The sequence below is a fragment of the Epinephelus moara genome, chromosome 24 (genome assembly GCF_006386435.1).
Source record: "Epinephelus moara isolate mb chromosome 24, YSFRI_EMoa_1.0, whole genome shotgun sequence".
NCBI classification, from domain to species: domain Eukaryota; kingdom Metazoa; phylum Chordata; class Actinopteri; order Perciformes; family Serranidae; genus Epinephelus; species Epinephelus moara.
Window position 1 is genome coordinate 34,422,479 of NC_065529.1, and position 21,163 is coordinate 34,443,641.

At 41.6% G+C, this 21,163-nt stretch overlaps 1 protein-coding gene across 1 annotated transcript in view; it reads right to left on the minus strand.

Moving 5' to 3' along the window:
• The window catches only part of ppp1r16b (protein phosphatase 1, regulatory subunit 16B), a 150,142-nt gene extending 131,814 nt beyond the window's left edge, over positions 1-18,328 (minus strand). Inside the window, exon 1 of the mRNA XM_050038967.1 lies at positions 18,146-18,328. The gene's annotated coding sequence lies outside the window, so the exon portion shown is untranslated. The remainder of the gene's footprint in view (positions 1-18,145) is intronic.
• Positions 18,329-21,163: the final 2,835 nt, after the last annotated feature.

Consider the following 21,163-nt stretch of genomic DNA (forward strand, 5'->3'; position numbering starts at 1 on the left):
ATGAACCAGGGCAGAGGTAGACAGCAGACTGCATGTCGACAAAAGCAAGGTGTTGGGGAGCTACAGAACTGGCCAGCTGCATTCAGAACTGAGCCAAGAAGCATTTACGTTTCTGTGCCCAAATGTAATTTAATATTCCACAGTTGAATAAGCTCAACTCAGCTCATAAGCACCCAAACTACATCAGCTTATGTCCGCATAAGCTGTTTACTTGATGCTTGTGAATACGCAGACAGCAATCTTGCAGGAAATCTATGTTTCTCTGCCAGGACTGATCCTGCGGGGCCTAGTGACCAACATGTAAGTGACCAACATATTAATCACTGCAGCACAACCCTGCTGGCCTTACAGTCATGCATTATAATTCCTGTTAACCTAATTCATGGTTGTACTTTGTCCTGCCTGACACAGCCGGGTCAACACCGCACCAGGGCCAACAGCCCCACCATTGTACTGTCTTAAATCCAGTATTTAGCTAAGTCAGACAAAACCAGAAACCAGAACTCACCTCAAATCACCTGAAAGGAAAGGTGTAAGACATGGGGGTCAATAAAGTCCATTGACAAATCCTGGGACAATGAGCTGTCATCCCTACTTGTCATATTTTGACACTTGGGTAGGACAGGGGGCAACCTTTTGCGTTGTATTGACGCAGAAGGGGTTGGAAGTCAGGAAGGGTTGGCAGTTAGGTTTAGACAACAGAGCTATTAGGTTATGGTTAGGAAAACAGTCAGATATTGCTAAGAACACCGGGCTTTGAGTGGCACAAACACAGCAGTAAGTAGGAGTCAGCTGTTAGTTTTAAGCAACAAAACTACTCAGGTATGGTTAGGAAAAGATCATGGATGTCACTAAGAACACTTGGCTTTGAGTGGCACAAACACAGCTGGAAAGGCAGTGATGTGTTGCTACAAAACATCCAGTTTTGAGTGGCACAAACGCGGCAATAGGAATGTGTCAGCGGTTAGTGGCACAAACATAGCCGTAAGATAGGGGGCAGCTGTTAGTTGTAGGCAATAAAACTACTTGAGTACGGTTGGGAAAAGATCATAGATGTCACTAAAAACACCTGGCACACCTGAGTTGCACAAACGCAGCTAGAAAGACAGCAGTGGGTTGCTACAAGAAACCCAGTATTGAGTGGCACAAACGCAATGGTACGAACGGGTTAGCAATTATGTTAAGGCAACAAAGCTATTTGGTTATGGTAAGGAAGAGAGTCAGATGTTACTGAAAACACCTGGCTTTCAGTGGCACAAATGTAGCTAGAAGGCAGCAGTGTGTTGCTAGAAGACACCTAGTTTTGAGTGGTACAAACATGGTGGTAAAAATAGGTTGGCGAAAAGGTTTAGGCAACAAAAGTACTTGGTTTTGGTTTGTAAAGATTGCAGATGGCGCTAAAAAAACAATTGGCTCTGAGTGGCACAAACACAGCGGTAAGAACGTGTCTTAGGTTTAGGCAAAAAAACTACTTTGTTACCGTTACAAAAAGATCATGGATGTTGCCTAAAACCACCCAGCTTTGAGTGGCACAAACAAACTCTACTTGTTGTTTGTTGGTTTCAAACACCAGTCTACTGCTCTGGTCTTCTCAAAGTCCGGTGTTTGTTGGACTCATCCAACTTCCATCCCACCCACCCTCAGCAAACTTTCATGCTCTTTGAACTATGCCTGTTGCTGTTAGTGTCCAATAATACGCAGATGTGTTTACATTGGAGTTGATGGAAAGCCCAGTGCATCTCACGCAAATTCTAAACAGCGCCAAAGCAGTGTATTTTGACACTCTGGGAGTGAGACCAGGCTGTCTGGGAGGAAGGAAAGATCCTAACCAAGATGGAAGTTCCAGTTTAAGACCTTTATATAAGAGAGCCAAATGTCTCAACTTCTTTAAAAAGACTGCAAGAATAAAGCCACTGTCGTTTTTCAAAATAGTGTCATTTTCACACACATCGTGAGCAGCATATCATCACCAAGTAGCAGCAGTTCGTTACTGTGTTCTTATAGTTTCCTTTCTTGGCAGATTCCAATAATACTACTTAATTATTTAGAGAATCTGCTGTGACACTAAAACAAACAAAATCTGTTAACCTGTTTGACGTCATTACATTTTGCTACTTTGCTTGTTGCAGCATGTTTCTATGAAAAGTCTATCTTGTCATCATGTCCTGCTTGTTTTGTTGCTTTCAGAGAGCAGCGGAAGCAGAATACAGAAGAAATGATGCTAAATATACTAACATCTAAAAAAGCCTGAACGAGCCAAGACATTTTGGCACTCCGCTTTTCATTAAGTCCCAAAATGTGTCTGAAAGTTTGACAGCCACTGTCTAAGGACACATGCAGGTGTCACTGATCATTACTTAGCAGACATCCAATACTGCACCTTAACGACACCTTTATTCCAGTGAACTGGACTAAAATGAAAACATGCAAAAATGTTAATAAAACAGAAATTTAAATGAGCAACATCTACATGGGCAAACATCCTAAAAAGCAACCAGACTCTGCCTCAAACATTGAGACATGCTGAGATACACTATCAATCTGCTCCAATGTTGTTGGTGTGGTGTGAATAAAAATGAAGCTGTACAATGTTGAAGAAGAAAACAACAACAAGAAACACTATTTATGCTCTCTGTAGGTTTTTGTGCATTCATATTGGATTCAGAGGATACTTTTTCCCTGCAATTCTTGCTTCACAATGATTCATATTCGACTCACAATAGCCCATCTGCCCGCGATGGAAATGATGGGAGAAAGGGCAGATGTAAATAAAAACCATGCACCCAAATAGTCACACATGAAAAGCACAACCAAGTACATGTCATCTTAACAAAGAGCGGCAACAGAATGTACACATTTTTTGACAAGTTGTGACAACTGATGCCCAGAACTGCAACAATCAAAGCACAATGCAGCACTTTTTCTGACAAACCCACCATTTTGCCTGTGGGAAGACAAAGTCCTGTTTCGTGTGTATATTGCAAGCTTGAGTCTCTTAGAATTACAGCCAAAAACAAAAGGGTTTAGATCTGCATGCTTATCTTTGCTTAGTACAGATATAAATAACCATTATATTAAATAGTAATTTTACCACTAGAGACACAACTATGTCAACTGACAAATACATACAGAGACATTTTCCATCCCAGCACAAGCCCGCCACAGTGTGAGCAGCAGGTCAGAGGGAGGCTGAAGCCTCAGATTACCCAGCAGACAGTGTGTAAACTGAAGGATTTAGAGCACTCTTACCGTACACCTCGTAAGCTTCTTGTTTATCTCTGCTAGTGTAGACTGAGGTTTCTTGTAGAAGCCTTTAAAAACAGTTCTATTTGTATTTTATCATTGTACCAAACGTACCAAGAGCAGATAGATACCTCAAACAGGGTAAGAGGGCAGAATTACTTCCATAAACCCATAGGATTAAAGCTTATCACAAAGAGGAGAAAACAAGAGTGAGTACAACTCTCTCAAACCCAAGATGCCCAAACAGATAATCATCATCCCTATTACCATCTCTAGACGCAATCCTGTCAAGTGTTGTGACAAGTTGGTGATTTCAGACTGTCCCTGTTGCACCTTAACCTACAAGTGTTTTATTTTTAGCTTTATCTTCATATGAAAACAGGAGTTCCATTTTTATCATTCGTTCGTCCATGTGTTTCTACCTGTCTGCAGCTAATATCGAGTACTACTGGACCCATCAGCCTAATATTTATCATGTACATTTGTGACTGTGTGGTCAAGGACTTCTCATGGTTTTGGGGATTCACATTTTTTGAAAAACATGTTTTAGTGGCTGTTTCATACGGTCACTGACTGCTGACTCCTCACTCCTCTTAACTTGCCAGTACGCACCACAAGTGATCAACAAAATCACGTAGCTAAAGGCATTTCTGGCACTCAGCTAGGCTAAAAGAAACAAGCCTTACCTAGTCAATTGCAGACCACATTTTGGCCTTTGTCATTGTTCTGGTCTTATATGTCCCTTGATTTGATCTGGTTAGTATCTAATTTTTATCTTGACTTTATTCAGTTTCTTTTATCTTGCTGTTCTGTTTCTTATTTATTGATTTTATATTATTGTAAACTTGTTTAATCAGACTATTTATTTGCTGGTAGGATCTTTGATAGCACTTTAGCACTTTTCTTGTTGACTACTTATGGTGCTAATGATTCTTGATATAATAGCATCATTTTGGTGCAATTCCCCGGGAAATGTGCAATACTGTGTACACTGTGACATTGCGACTGCTGACCTTCCTTTTTTTGTTATTGTCTGACATTTTTGTGAGTCTGTTTAATTGTTATGTTGTTTGCAGCTTATGTAGCACGATTGTCTACAACAAATTTCCCACATGGGACAATAAAGTTTATCCTGATCCTGATCCTGTTCAAAAACTGACATCCATAGAAAATTTCTGTCTCATTTTGAACCAGAGCATCTGCAGTCTTCAGTGCTATATCGTAGGCAACTGGACTTGGACTCATCCAAGAGGCTTCGTCAGTTCTGTTCACTTCAGTTCTTCATGAACTGAAGACGCCTCTTGGATGAGAGGGGAAATGTCTTCAAGAAACTCAACCAAGTCATTGCCTACATATATAGCATATAGCACTTAAGATTACCATGACCTGGATGACAGAGAATCTTCACCAACCCAGAGCATCTGCAAATTACTTTCATACCCCATATGTTATGATCCAGTAAAGTTAGTTAAAGATGAGTTAAAGATGAGTAAATCCCTGTTTTTGTTATCTTTGTCACTACTTTGATTGTAAGGGAGCTGGGAGGGACAACAGAGTGAGATTCAACTCTTTGTTCTGCCACTATCATTCAGCCACGTGGATACACAGTCTGCCCTGCACTCCCTGTTCCTCACCCTTTGACGCACCTGGCAGAGATCTGCACGCTACTGAGTGCACTTTTTTGGTTTTATGTATGACACTGTGGCAAGACCTGGTGAGATTACCAGCAATCTTCTTCCACAGCTCTCCTGAAAGGCAAAGCACACTCGAAGTGCCGTTTTTCTTGCATAATGGTTTGATGGAGAACAAGAGCCAAGAAGAGCCAACGACAAGACACTAAAACATTCCCTGAGGAGTTTTTTTGCAATCGTCTTTATCTAAAGAAAACAGGCAATATACACATTTGAGAAGCTGGGACCAGAAAATGGTCGATGCTTTCACTGATTAATCAGTTATCAAAATAGTTGCCCATTTCTACCAATCCACTTATCAATAAGAAGACAAAGACAAAGACAAAGAAGAAAAAGAAGAAGGACTTTGTTAATCCGCATGGAGATATTCAATTTTTTTCACTGTGATGTCATATACACAAAGGCCCCGAAATACACACACATGCACAAACAGGACCTATACATGAATCATATGGAGGGATGTAAGAGCAAGGGGGCTGCCTCGGACAGGCGTCCTGAGTAATTGGGGGTTCAGTGCCTTGCTCAAGGGCACCTTGGCTGTGCACCGGACGCTAACTGGCACCTCTCCAGCTACCAGTCCACGCTCCATATTTGGTCCAGACCGGGACTTGAGCCAGCGACCCTCTGTTTCCCAAGCCAAGTCCCTATGGACGGAGCTACTGCCGCCCCCTATTAATCAACTAACCATTACAGGTCTTAATGCATTTTCCTTTTCATTAAACATTTGTAATTTGTATCTTGAATCGTGTACTGGTTACATCCATGCTTGCTAGCTTGTAGTCTTCTTCTTAATTGCCTTTGCAGGCGCATTATTATGCTTCTTTGATCACTTAAATAATACGAAATCAGCAGCAAGAATAACCATCACCTCACTCTTATGCTCACACAAAACAAGGACCCATTCATAAAACACTGCTGCATAGTGGTATCAGTGATCAAAAACTTCACAGTGTACCTTTAATATCTTGCACTACCATCTCACAAGCCACATACCATCTGTTACATAACATATGCAGCACAGACATCAAGACATGACACAGACATTTTCCATATACAGTACAAGACCTACGTGTGAACTCTTGAACTTCCCAGATAATTTAGCCAGAAACGTTGCAGGTTCCCTGTGTGTAAGCAGCTTAAGTCTTCTCATCTAGACCCAGTCATCTGTATTCCTGTCTTACAGTCCATTAGGCTAACTTTGAAGGAATATAATTCACCTCTTCTCACCAGCAGGCACTTTGCAGTAAAGATTCATGCTGTGCACTGTGCAAAATATACTTGTATTCTCCTTCGTCTGCTTTGTTGTTATGCGAGTCTGTAGTCTCCATTTGCTTGTCATCTCTGTTATTGTGTGACAGGTCCTTTTATTCCTTGAGATTTTTTTTTTTTTTTTTAAATGGACGGCTTTTATTTCACCTGTCCACCGTAAGCCTATTGCTTTCTGTTACATCAGCAGAACAGCGTGCAGGCCTGAAGTGGCGGTGAGACAACCAGGTTTACAGCTTTCAAAAAAGTGATCCAGACCCTCCAGTCAGGGTTCACAGCCTCCCCTGACAAGACACACCACTGATGCCCTTGTGTCAAGTCAATTTTGAGTTGGACAAATGTTGTTTTCTACAGACTTTCTGGTGTAGATGCTCACCTTAGGTGCAGGACAAACTGGCCAGCAGCAGCTTCTCTATACAACAACAGCAGCCCGTGTTTAGGGCCTGCTGTCCTGCCGTGGGCCTGGGTGGGGTTATTCGTCCATCTGCTCCACACTGACTTGAGCGATTCATGTTTATTTTAGACCAATCTGTCTGTTTATTTATAAAAGGGTTTGACCACAGCACACCCTGGCCTCCAGGTTCTAGCTACCCCCCCTGCTGAAGTCATCCAGTTCACTCTATCTCACGCAAATTTAGGACTACTCTCTGTGTCTTTTCTGAATTGTTCCTCCCACTCTTTTTTTCCTCCCTCTTTAGTCTTCTCTCTCCCGCTCTCCCTGTCTGGAGCTCTGTCCCACTGTTGAGTCATTTCGCTGCCTAATGATGGTTTGAGTCCCCGGCTAAGACCCAGCCAGGGTAAACAAGGCTTAGACTCAGCCAGCCTGCAGTAAGTGTCACTTCTAATCCACTACGAGACCAAGATGGGTGCGCAGTGAGCCTGCACTGTCCCAGTAACTGCGGGCACGGCCGGAGCAAGAGCTATACACGCTGATTTCCCATCTAACTACACTACAGGACAAAAGTCTGTCTGTATCTGTTAGTCTCAGAGCAGCCAAGGCAAACAAAGCAGATCAGTTGATCAGCACAATCTGTTCTTTCTGTCAGTATTCACATTAAAAAGTGACAGTTATACAGCAAATCCACTGATAACTTATCAGAACAAAGAGCTACTTTCATCGGGACTTTGAATTTCTGATTTAGAACAGTTAAAACTTCAACACTGATGGTTGTGTTTGAACTTGGGATAGTTAAACCTAACATATGAACACTTTTTTCCAATCTCATGCAGGGAGTGAAACACTGTCAGAGATCAGTTCCTGTTAAATTGTGGTATGGTTAGTGCGCAAGCAGAATGCAATCTGTACTCCCAGTGGAAAAAATCGTCTGCATATGTCATGATAACATCGTTAGTTACAGCAATGCTTGCATGGAAATGCTTCACTGAGTAGAGAATAACATGCAGGCCAACCTTGATGCCACACAGTATTATCTTCCAAGTAGGGTAATGGAAGTTGTCTTTTTTTTTTAAACTTTATTCTGGGCTTCCTTCAGTCATTCTCACATCGCTCCACTAACCCATACACTATTGCCAATTTTCCAAGAATAATTTAAACATATGGCCGATTAGAACAACAGTAAATAAGCGTAAAGGCAGACTAGCAGGATTGAAGGGAAGTAGGACGATCATACTCAAGCTAAGATTCAAAACAAACCTCCTGTGAAGACAGCATCACTTTTATATGAATTCTTCTCCTAACAACATAAAGGTTAAATAAAATTATTGGTAACCAGTCAATATTGGGATGGTTTGCGATTACCGCTTGTAACGCTGCCTCATTGACGAGATGACGTTGCTGCCAGACATGGTGGCCACCTTCTGGTCTACCGATAGGTAGCCCTGGTGAGTAAGCAGCTTCATTTTGAGTCGCAAAACCCCTTCAACGTTGTTAACTAGCATCCGGTGTGCTGACAATGTTGACGGTGCTAACAGAGCTAACAATGGTGCTAACGGGGGTTTGCAGCTCAGCTTATTCACCAGGCGCAATGCTTCCACAGCAATGCTGTTAGGTCAGGATGGCGTTACTAGCAGTAATTAGCAAAAAAGCGGCGCTGCTGGCTAACATTAGCTCCCACCCAAACCAGCTGGCATGCAGTGCAGAGCAGCCAAGGCTAGCTAACCAGTAGAGACTAGTTGCAGTGAGTGCAATGTTTATGCATGATTACGTAGCTAGCCAGCTGTCTGTCTCCAACCTAAACTGAAGAGCAGCAGAATTAGCCTAAACTTTTTGTGCCCAAGGCTCACCAAAGGACAAGCCAAAATCTCAAGGCACACCTGCATTTATACCTGTGCACAATAGCCTCTATAATGTGTTTTATCACTCTCATCATGACATAAACGTTTGTTTTTATTTACCAATATCAAATAATGACTGACAACCAACTCTTACTCCTGAAATGTTCAACAAAACAATTCAAGAATTAATTTAAAACTTTTTAAAGTTACATCAAAGCACCAATAAAACATCCATTTACACTGGAAATAATGTAAGATAATGCGATATGTCACACACTTGTAATTCCCACACACCAACGGCGACAAATAGATTCCTTTTAAAATTATTATTATTATTATTATTATTCAATTACATTACATTTTTTAGTTTGAGTTAGAGTTTGCCTCTTTATAAGGAAATGAGTGTGCAAAACACACTGATACATTCATTCATTACTTTTTGTACAGGCTAAAATTATGTGTGGTTATCACAAAATCCCACAACACTGCTACAGACCGACATGCATAGCTCAAGAATATTCTCGGCGGTTAACCAATCAACAGCTGAATGTTACCATCTTTACTTTTTGCTAAATTTCTTTGAAGGCTGCTGATGTGATTTTTAAGACATCCTGCTGACAAACAAACAGGACAGAAAAAAATAACTTCCTCGGTGAAGGTAATTAGATAGCTGCACTCAAACCCAGCAGGAACTTTGACCCACAGCAGGAGAAAACTGACCATCATGTCATTGTATCTGAGGAGCTGCTGCAGCAGAAGAGCACATAGAGGATCTGCGTCAAAGCCGAGATACCTGCTCCTTCTTTAAATTAATGCTGCAACTGGTGCCAATAAGTTTGAACACCAGCATCATGTCTAGACACTAATACAGTTAAAACATGCGGTCTCTTCTGAGTATTCCTAAAAGTAAGCTTTCAGACAAACTTATGCTCGATCATCACTATTTAAAGAGATACAGCTGTTCACACTTCGAAGGAATCATGCACTTAAGAAATCAGAGCTGAAGGAGCATCAGTTCTCACTAGTTTATAAAACCTTAAAACCTTAATGGGAAAAACATTAGTGGTTAACAGAGCGTCGCGCGTGTGTGTGTGTGTGTGTGTGTGTGTGTGTGTGTGTGTGTGTGTGTGTGAGCAGGAATGTGTGTGTGTATTGAGGGTTTTCGAGCACAGTAAGCCATCGTCAAAAAAGGGCAAAAAATGGCACATCTGTGCTCACACAAACACACACACACATAGGGCAAACAGAGAAGAAGCAACACCATGAACACAAACCACAAGATATTGACACAGACACACACGCGCACACACACACACACACACACACACACACACACACAGCCCTCAACTGCAGCCTTGGCACCACCAGGCACAACCAAGCACCAGAGTGTGCAGTCAATTTTAGACCAATGAGTGTAGAGCGCAGACAGAGATGGCAGACAGAGCAAATCAGACATTAAAGGCCCCATCTCAAACAGCAGCAGCAGAATTCATAAAAACAGCCTTCAAAAAGCATGCAAGCACACACACACACACACACACACACACACACACACACACACACAGGAACTATTTCAACAACACTTTCAATGTTGGCTGAATTTGCCTTTGAAGTTCAACAGCTGTGTTCATCTAATCTAAGAGGCATTTTGCTCATCAGGAGAGCTTACTTTTAGAGGCTACAGACTGCGTGAAGAACAGCTGTAAAAGCAATGCATTTCACAAGAGGAGAACTCATTTCATGCTTTCTATATGTTATAAAGATAACCCGAATAAGACACTGGAAAATGCAGCGATTTCATGCACATATGAGTGAAGCGTGCTGAATTCAAACTAGACCAGGGAGGCTCGGTTGTGTGCTCTCGACAACAATGTGAGGAAAAAACCTTCACAATGCCCCAAACGCCTTCCTGAACACAGAGTGCAGGCCACAAACTCTATGAGCTCACTTCCTGTTCACAACACTCCACTGACTCCAATTGATAGGTTGGCCTCTAAACGGCACAGTCTGCATGAGATGTTGGGCTTTGGCACAGAAACACGCCGAGAGCTTTAAATACAGCAGTCAGAAAAAGGACGTAAGAACACTGAGTCACAAAGAACATACTTAATGCATGAAAGCCCGTAAAGACATGCTTTTTATTTTTGCTTTAAGTGCAGCAACACACTGTGCTTCATGTGCGTCAGTACACAGAAACGCAGCTTTATACAACATCAGATTGCTCTCAAATATAAACGTTAAAGAAACTAAGGAAACAGCCTTGTTTTACACTTGTTGACATTTCATTTTGAAGATAATGTTATCAGGTTTTCAAGAACTGTACGAGCCAGGTCGCACCAGAAAGAAGTATATCAACTTTAATGTATACATCCATTCATTCGGCCTGATGTAAGGAGTTGGAATGAGTTATGGAGGGGGTGTAAAGGGTCACATGTAATTAAGGTTGTTTTACATTTACCAGAGTGGGTTTACAGATTTGATTACGGCAATTACATGGATGGATCATTTAATAAATACAATGTCAGAAAACTGTAAGACAAGGAATCACAATACCCTGGAAACCCAAGGTGACATCTGAAAATGATGTTTTGTGCGATCGACATTGATACAAAAGACAAAAGCTGAATTGATAAGCTGGAAGCAGGTAACAATTTGCCATTTTTGCATGAAAAATAACAATGGATTACTAATCAAAATAGTTGAAATTTATTTTTCAAATAAACCGATCCGATAGATTAGCTAATGGGGACTAGGTGGTGTCTTTTCTTTTTCCTTGAAGGGTTGATGATCTATTTTGATTTGGTTAAACGCAGGGTATTTCCTGTCTCAGGATGGGTCTTTTGGAGGTGACTGCACATAACAGCATAATTGGTCCGCGTACAGTAAAGGCAACGATGCTGTGCTGGAAGTACTGCTTGTTTAACAGATGTTTGACAAATTGCTATTTTTATTTAACCCATTTAACCAGGTAAGTCAATACATATTAAACACATTCACAGAGGATTTAAATAGCTATTTTTGTCCCTAACTCTTATGATTGTGGTGCTGGGGGGGGGGGGGGTGTGTCTATGCAGTAACAGCCCTGTAAACATGTCAGGTGTTGCTTTTGGGGTTCGCAATTGGCCACCAGCGCCAATTTGCACTTTAAAATCCAAAGCTGATCTTTATGGAAAGGCACCAAATGAATTTATAGGGCTGCACTCAACTGAGAATTATGTCTGTCAAATCAGGTTTTGCTGTTCAATACTAATATTCAACTATTTTTTCCTTTTATTCCCATAAAGAGCTTGGAACTGGGTTCCGTGAGACGTTCAGGGTGACAGTGACGTTTGAGTAATAAATTAAACAAGCCAAGTTAGCCCTCTGAGCTCATGCATGCTAACTGCGCTATTGATGGCAGGAAATTTGCAAGGACACTTTTTTGCTGACGTCAGATATCAAACAAAAGCCAAAGACTGTATTGTGTTAGGCTGTGAGCAATATTCGCCGCTTCTATGCAGGCGGCAGATGATAACATTATCTCGGATCCTGACCGAGCAAAGCCTCTTTTCCTCAGAGCAGCTGCCTCCGTCTCACTCAGATTCACCCTGGGTCTGGGTCCACAGCTGCCTGTATCGGAGAGCAGCGTCAAAGCGAGGAGTGCTCAGTCTGAAGCTACATCTGGGTACTGAAACACCCCTAGAGGTATACTGCAACACTGACTGACAAAAAAACAACTGTTCAGCTTGAAGAATCTCAGTCGACTGAGGGTTCGCCACTGAGGGGGCAGCCCTGCAAATTTGTTTCACTTTCACAAGCAAATTCACTGAAATTCACTGATTTCAGTGTGAAGTTTATATTTTACATCATCTCTGAATTTATATACATTTCAGATAGGTTATGAATACTGGTGTGACCAAGCTCCTAAGAAACAGGACTGTCTGGAGCCATAAAGTCTGTAATCCTTCAATTTATCTGAAACCTTAAAATCACCAACTGTGGAGATCTGTGGTTTTAAATGGACAGTGACCATCTGCAAATCACAAGGCACACAAACAAACAAACCGACACACACAAAAACACACACACACACACACAGCGCTGATCGATTAGGACGACAGGATGCTAAAGCTCTCCTCAACAGCACACTGATGTTTGTGGTTTTATCCTCTCAGCGAGTGGTCACACGAGGGGCTCAGCTATCCCAGCATGCATCAGCAGCAGGTGATCTGCTATTACGTCCACTGATCACTTAAATATTTACAAAAGCCAGAAAACACAATATGAAAAAACACTGGTATAATTTGCCTGCCCACTGGTTTTAATTTGGTATCCTTTTGTCTCGTAATAGAACCAGATACAGGGACTGTCGTACAGCACTGCTGCACATCTTATAACTCACAGCGCTGTCAGTCCAAACAGATGAATACACACGAGAGGAACACGAGAAATAGGAGGATGCTCATGTTTTCTCTAGTATAACCTTGTGTGTGATTATCAACACATATAATAGTCTACCTTTCAATACAAACTACATATTTAAATCAACAGGTGTGTTTTTTTGAGGAAACGTCATTAAAAAATGATCAAGAGATGGGGTGCTGTACTTTAAGGGCCCCTAAGTAGCCTTGATAGCTGCCCTGAGATTTGCCTGTCTCAGTATTAAGACCGCAGATTAGCAGACAGTGCCTGGTTGGTAGCTGTAATCAGAGCGCTGATCTCGTATAATCGCTTTTCGATAGTAATCAAGCGCACTGGTTTCAGAGAAGACATCTTACGCAGCAGGAGGTCAGGGAACAGATTTCCAATCCAAACATGAGACTTCCTGTGAGGACTGGAAAAAATAGTAAATTCTATTTCACTGAAGTTAAAAAATGTCATTAAACAACTTATGTGTTGGTTGTGCATCTGTGTTGACTTGCTTTGATGTCAGTCACAGACGGCGCCCAGCTCCACTCCGACTGGTATTTAAGGATAAAGTGAAGCCGAGGTCTTTCAGTGTGCCTCCTGGGCCGCCTCTGTTTCAATATTTTATGAGCAACAGCCAAATCACCGTGTCGGAATAATTAAACATCAGTTAGGGTACAAAACTACAGAGAATATATTATGGAGGCAGCTCATCAGTGGAGAGGAAGTACTGAAGGAGAGCAGTGGGGCTCCTCAGAGATCAGAGACGGCTCACTCAGACACTCAGAGGAATCTAATTTTGCCATTACACTATATACAGCCTAATGATTTATTGTCTGAAATACCAGAGGAGCTGTTGGCTGTAATGTGGAGGACTGCATTTCTAATGTGGCCAAGCGTGTGATTATGGGTGAGTGTGTGCATTTGGTCCGAATGATAATGGCAAGAAATCACAGCAATTTTCAAAGCAAATTTTTTGTTTTGGTGATTTGTTTTGCAATGTATGAAACGTACAAGGGATGATACTGTTCACAGTAAGCCATGGTACAGATACCTAATCACTGTATATAAAGATGGACAACATGTCTCCACTTCCTCCCACTGTAACAAAAAGAAGCCAAAATATCCCAGATAAGGCTGCCGCCATCTTGCGCTGGTGACGTAATTTGGAGCCAGAGACTGTGCAGTAATAATCACTGTGGTACTGAGTTCCCACCTATAGAGCTGTCAAACCAATCGCAAGCAGGGCCACTAATCACGAGCACACATGTCAATCATGACGTCAAACCCACTTTTTATAGCATCAAATAACTAATTAAAACCAAACTTATCAGAAAAATAAACACTTGAACATCGGCAGTGTGATGAAAAAAAAACTCCCATAAATGACAGAAACCATCTTTGGGAAAATGTATTTGACATGTACTTTGAGTTTTTAGCTTTTAGTTGCCCCATCCACTAACATTGAGGGGGCGGGGCCTACGACCTATACCAAAAGGAGGCACTCGAGATGTTTTGGCTTCGAATTTGTGGAGCTGTCATCTCGTCCATCTTTATTATACAGTCTATTGTATACTGTTTCTTGTTAGAGACATTATTTTTTGAGTCACTTTAATGCACCACCTGACCTGGCATCTCGGGAACCTTTAATTAATTAATCTTAATTTTTATCGTTTGATGAAGTCATTTAATACCCCACTGATTTGACCTTTGTTTTGTAAAGGCCTGTTTATTTGGGAACTTTTAATTTTTTAAACGTGACAGTCAAGACAATGAGTTCATAGCGTCATCCTCCAACTCTCTATATATGCTGCAAATCAGTCAACTCTTAAACCGAAGCACCTGGATCATCAAACAAGAGCAAAACTAAACCAAAGACAGTGAGTTTATCAAGTCTCCCCTTATGGCATCTGTGGGCGGCTATTTTTCAACTTATCTGGAAGCTGCAACAGTTTCTAATTTAAGTATCATTAAAAACATGTTTGATCACCACGCTTTGAAAAACTCATGGTCAAAACTGTCCAGCATCAACCACAGTTATCAACAGTCCCCTGCTCACATTTAAAGTGAGACAGACACTCAAGCAAGCATTTCAAAGATACGCTACTTCTTTCTTTTCTTTTTTTTTTTAAGATTATTTTTCTGGGCTTTTTTGCCTTTAATTGATAGGACAGTGTGTGAAATGGGGAGACAGAGAGAGAGTGGGGACTGACACGCAGCAAAGGGTCGCAGGCCGGACTATCCATTACGCTACCGACACCCCAAGATACGCTATTTCTAATGGTAATGCACAATTGATATAGTTTAATATGTTTACATAAGGAACTGGCTAATTGTCAGTATTATTTTAATGTTGCTGCAAACAATTTTATTTGTGATTTTCAATATAAAACTATTTCAGTATGTGTCTAAGGGATGGGCATTTTAAGTAACTTTCATATTCACGTACTTGCATTAAAATATTCTGTCCAGAGTACGGAGTCATTCTCCTTCAGGTCAGGTCAGTGTCCAGTTAGCTCGAGCTAACACAACAACAGCGGCTAACATTCAACAACAAGCTATCAAAAAGTCCCAACAAACTCACACCAGAACGCCTCGCCTTTATTGTTACACCCGATAATAACCATTAAGTTAATCTTGTCACTGTGTAGAGCTCACACTCCCACAGCAGTCAAATGATAAACAGAGAGTAAAGGACAGTTGGGACTATACAATAACCAAATACTGACGTCTAAATTGAATTCTCAGTTCTCGGCACATTTTAACAATACCATGATAATACTGAGAACCATGATAATGTTGTCACTGTAATCATCATATGAAATTTTCATTCTGTTTCATGTCTAAAACATACAAACTTATCATTCCTCTAAAGATCAGGTTGACAATGTGCAAATGAAAAATACCATAAATGAAAAGCACATCAGGCTGATGTCAAGAAACAAACAGCAGGAGCAGATGAATTAGTGCACAGACTTCTAACCCAAACCCTTCTTGACAATCAGGCTCTTACTCGTGTTCTTCCTCGCTCTTTAAAGAGGTCAATTGCCTCCACACCACAACAGTGTTTGCTGGGTTTTTGTTTTTGAAATTTCACTGGGCTTTCCAACCACACATGGTGACGTAAACCTACACTAGGCTTTGCCTCTGCGCACTGTGCCCTGCAGCTCCATCTCACAATGAGCACAACTCTTACTGCTGATCATGTGTAGAGAGCCAGATGACAAGATGCCAACCCTGAGCAGCAAAATAACCGGTTCAAGTCCGGCCCAGCCTTTCTGCATCTCTTCTTCCCTTGTTTCCTGTCATCCCTCTAGAGTCTGTAATAAAGATAGAAAAATGCCCAAAAATACTTTTAAAAATGTGCAGAGAGTGATGGGGAGTGAGGCAGTTTGCTTTTTCATGCCTTCTTTGCAGTGTCAGAATTCCTCTTGTGAGCATCACATGTGAACGCTGAAACTAGACCATACACAGTGCAGTTTGGCCTTGAGCCTCGTGCTACATTATAAGGTTTATATCATCAAACATCACAGTATGGATGCATGTTTATGATGCTGGCCTGCAGGTCATTTTCTGGTACTTAGTGTGTATGCAAGAATGGCGGTTGTATTGTGTGTCTCTCTCTTGCTCTAACAGCCCATTTCTAACATGAGCCGACAGCCGGTGCAGATGCTGAGAGGAGCAGCAGAAGAAGGCGCTCAGGACGTCTCCATACATCAAACATTTAAAAGGCCAACACAGCCAGGCAAGGATACCACCCACCTTAACAAAGTGCACATCTAGCACAGAGTGACACTAACAAAGTGGCGATGTTTCCAGTCTTTTGTGCGAACACGAGGCGGTGACAGCGAGAGACAGAGCCTGTAGACTGCTCAGCTCTGATGTCATCGTGGTACGACAGGGTCTCATAGATGTTTAATGTGGGCTCGTCTGTGTTGCAGAGCTGATATGATTGATTGTTACGAGAAAATTAGACAACCATTGCCATAATTAATCACCTTGGTCATGTATACATGAGAAGTTCCTGCTTCTCTCTGTTTTATTTCACTGTAAACTAAACTATCTTTGGGTTTTGGACTGCTGGTTCGCAGTCAACGAGACATTTGAACACATCGTCTTGGCCTGGAAAATGTGACGGACATTTTACACCGTTTTTAGCATTTTATAGTTGATGCACCACGTTAACATGCTGCTTGGTTTTTTAACTGTGTGTTGTATTTATTGTAGGGCTATTTTAATGTTATTTAATGTTCCCTCATGTTCTTTAACATGTTTGAATGACAATAAACTGAACTTTGAACCTTTAATCTTGAACCTTACAGACCAAACGATTTATCGAGGAAACATTCAGCAGATTTATCGATCATGAAATGTACTGTTAGTTGCAGTCCTTTAAGCAAATTGCAGGTTCCGGCTTCTCAAATGTGATGATTTTCTGCTTTTATACAATTGTAGATTGAATATTTTAAGGGTTTTAGTGGATTCACCAATTGACAGATGGTTAAAATAACAGATTTAAGTCATTTATTAATCAAAACTGTCAAACATATGCTCATTCAAGCCTCTAATGTGTGAAAATTTTGTGCTTTATCTGCTTTTATGTCGGTGTAAAATCAATATATTTGAGGTTTGGGCAGTTGGTTGGACAAAATAAGCACATGCTCACTATATTTTGATATTTTATAGACTAAATGCATCAAGCAGCTGATCAAGTAACAGTGAAAATAAAAGTTAGCACCCCCTAACAAACCTATTTCTGCACTACGGCTACCAAAAATGAAGGTGTGCACATATCCTCCATTCAAAAGTTTGCACACTGCAACCTGGGTTTACCAAACCTTCACATTCACAGCCTTGAGCTGTCCTCACTCCTGCAGAGGGTCTTACAAAGTCACTTCTATAAAGTGAATCTCTGCAGCCTTTCAACAAAAGTGTCCAAAGTATCTGCTGCAGAAATGCGGTTGTAGGCAAAGCCATGTGTGCAACATTACAGCGGTGTAATGGCAACAACATCCCGGAGAGGATGTAGGATCCGCTCTGCTAATCTCAACCCGTGTAGCTGAATTCGGCAGCAGCGGAAACGGCGGTTTTCTCCGGTTTAACTACATGTTAGTGAGGCGTTTGGTGACCCTTTGAAAGGCGGTAAAGTGAGCTAGCTAAAACTGCTCCAAAGAAGAGCAGGAGTCGGACATGCCTCTCCTCCTCCTCCTCCTCCTCTTGCCTGCCGCTTCCTCCTCTACTGAGAAAAAATCCCCTTCTTCTTCCCCCTCGTTTAGTTTCGGCTCAACCCCCCAAAAAGCTGCCAACTCCGAGTGTGCACTCACCTCAGTCCGGGTCGAGGTGTTCACATGGAGGCGAGAGGAGAGCGGAGAACCGGCGGAGATATCCTGGAGGTTTAAACTTGTCCCGTTAGTGAAGACACAGTAGGGCTGAGGAGAAAAGCTCCGTGTGTGTGACTCTGTGTGAATGTGTGTGTATGAGAGTGTGTGTGTCTGCAGAGTCCCTCTCTCTCCTCTCGCCAACACCAAGTCACTCCTGGAGGGCGGGGCTGAGAGGAGGAGGAGACTGAGGAGCGCTCTGTGTGACAGGGGTGCTCACAGTGGGGCCCCCGACACCACCACCTCAATGAATATAGGTTTTATTTTTATTGGATAGAATTTCATTCTAATGAGATAAATTTTTTATTTATTCAATTAAAAAAAAAAAACAGTTCAACATTATGGGAAATAATTTCAAGTCCCTTCAATGTAGATGCACAGCAGGCGCGCTCAAACTCCAGAGTGAAGCCGTAGCGGCGAGCACACGCTATTTTTGAGATACACCGAGTTCAACTTTTGGAACGTAGCAGCGCACACCATATGTCATGTGACAAGGAACAACCAATCACAGCCGACAGATATCTTTCCCTTCTTCCATAAATATCAGTCTGTGGTACATATGGAAAAGTTTATCATTTTGGTGCAGGGTTGCCAGAGCTTTACATCTGTCCCACGGACAATAGGCCTACACATTTATAAACACTGCCTGGAAGAAGATCAGCTCTGCACTCAGGATTTCAGGTAAACAGGTTATGATGCAATGCTTGTTAACGTTGCTTAGCAACCTCAGACACAACCTGCCACCACACTCTTGAAAGCAAGCTCAAAAAAGGCACAAAAGTAGCACCCTGTGCCCAACCTCACGTCTCCAAGCAGTTAACGATGCAGCATGTGTACGGCCCCTAAGGCAGATTTATACTTGTGTGTCAGCTTCATGCAGAGCTTACACCATGGCCTTCATGGTTTTGAGCATTTAAACTTGTGCGGTGGTGTGTTTGTGTCACTCTGCAGTTACACCTCCAAAACATTAGTCAGCGGTGGAGGTTTCTGTGAAGTGCTGTAAAGTTTAGTTTATTCAAAACACACACATTAAACATGGCTTAATAGCAACAATTTCAAAGTAAGTACACAAATCGGCTTCACTATAACTCACATCATTCACAAACAAAGCACTTGTCTTTTGCTGGACACATTTTCCCCACAAATACAACATGCTAATGTCATTAGCACAAGCCTATGGCATTTTACATTGTATAAATTAGCCTAGCTACTCATATGAAGCCAGGGACATTTAACAAAGGTAACGTTACAAAATTCGTCTCCATTACAGCTCACAAGGCAAACAAATATATAACATGCTAACATTATTAGCCCAACCCTAAGGCATTTTACATTGTATAAATTAGCGTCTAGCAGAGATTTCCTCTACTCATATGAAGCTAGGATGAATTACACATGAGACTTAAAATGTTATTTTTGTGGAGGCTTTATAGTCTTCACAATTTACTGTTTCTTATCTGTGAAATAAAAGTAAATAAAAGCTTTGTTTCCACTGAGGGAAATGGTTTCAGCTAACAAGAGAGGTCTTGCCTTTAATCCACCAAAGGAGGAATTAACAGCAGCGAAACAGTCTGTATAAACAGAACCCTCTGGGCAAAGGACCAGATCAGCTGCCATATAACAGGAACAGTAAATGATTGTTATTTGCAAGTTAACACCATTGTTGTTGTTTAGAAAGTGCTGCCAATGTGTAGGCCTACGTTATATGTCACACTCTAGGCCAATGCTGTCGTGTTACATGTCACACCCATCACACCTCTGATTCTGATTCTGCAAAGCCGCCACGTAGTGTGTAATCACACTGGGGTGGATTGATGCCACTGTCATTTGGTTCTGTGTAAAAATACAAAGGAGACATAAAGAAGGGACTTTGTAGCGCAATCTCTGTGTTATAATGACTAGAATCTTCCACCCAGTCACATGGACGTGCATACTGGCCTTTGATTTTGAACAGTGCCTCATCACTGGATCTGTCGGCCTCCAAATTCCATATTTTATTCACGGGTCTAGCTCACCCAGACACTATGGTGGATTTCTTTTCTGAACATATTACATATGGAACAATCTATAGGTAGAATAGAGGGGGCTGGAGAAAAGACTGTTCAGGCGTGAGCCTCTGGAGCAGCAGATGTTAAACAGCTGTTGGCTTAAATATGTACATGACATGTATGGCAGAATGTATGTAACTGCCTTAGGCTTTATTGTTGTAGGCTATAATCTATTAATCAATTATGGGATGGGAGGGAGCTGGTCGCCACATGAGCGAGGGGGAGCCTTGGAGTAGACACAGTCTTACGTATATATGACCAACAATGTCTCCATACAAGTCAGGTGTTTCTATAAGGTGTAGAAAATATTGATTCATTTGCATTTCCATGAAACATTCAGGACACTGAGAGAATGAAGTACAGTATATATCTACAGTCAGTGGTTAATCATTTAATGACTCCAACTCTTGTTTTTCAGCTCTCAACTTCAGTTTACCAAATAATCAGAACACTTGTCTCAATAAAACAATATTTCTCCACTGAGCTTCCATTTAATGTATAATTTAGCAGTATTTTTACTTGTCTTAAAGCTCATGAGGTGTTGAAAATACACTGAAGCTGAAAATAAAATCCGTGCTTTGTCTGTGCTGCCTCTCTGGTGAAGCAGTGGGAAGAGAGTGTCTCTCTGAGTCTCTCAGATTTCTCTCCCACTCTTTGGGATCTCCTTTCTTTTCTTTCCGTATCCTCATTCTCTGTCTACTTGTGTCTCCATTCCTTTCTAATTTTCTCTCCGTATTGTCTCTACTCCCATGTCTCCTGTCCTTCTGTGGTCATACCTCGAGCAATCAGCCAGCCTCCACATGAAGGGTCATTATCTTGATTCTAGTGGAGAGATCTGCCTCTTGTTACAAGACAGCACAGCTTTTCCTGAAATGCACTGGCAAAAAGTGATATAATTTCACCTTTTTGTCTTGTG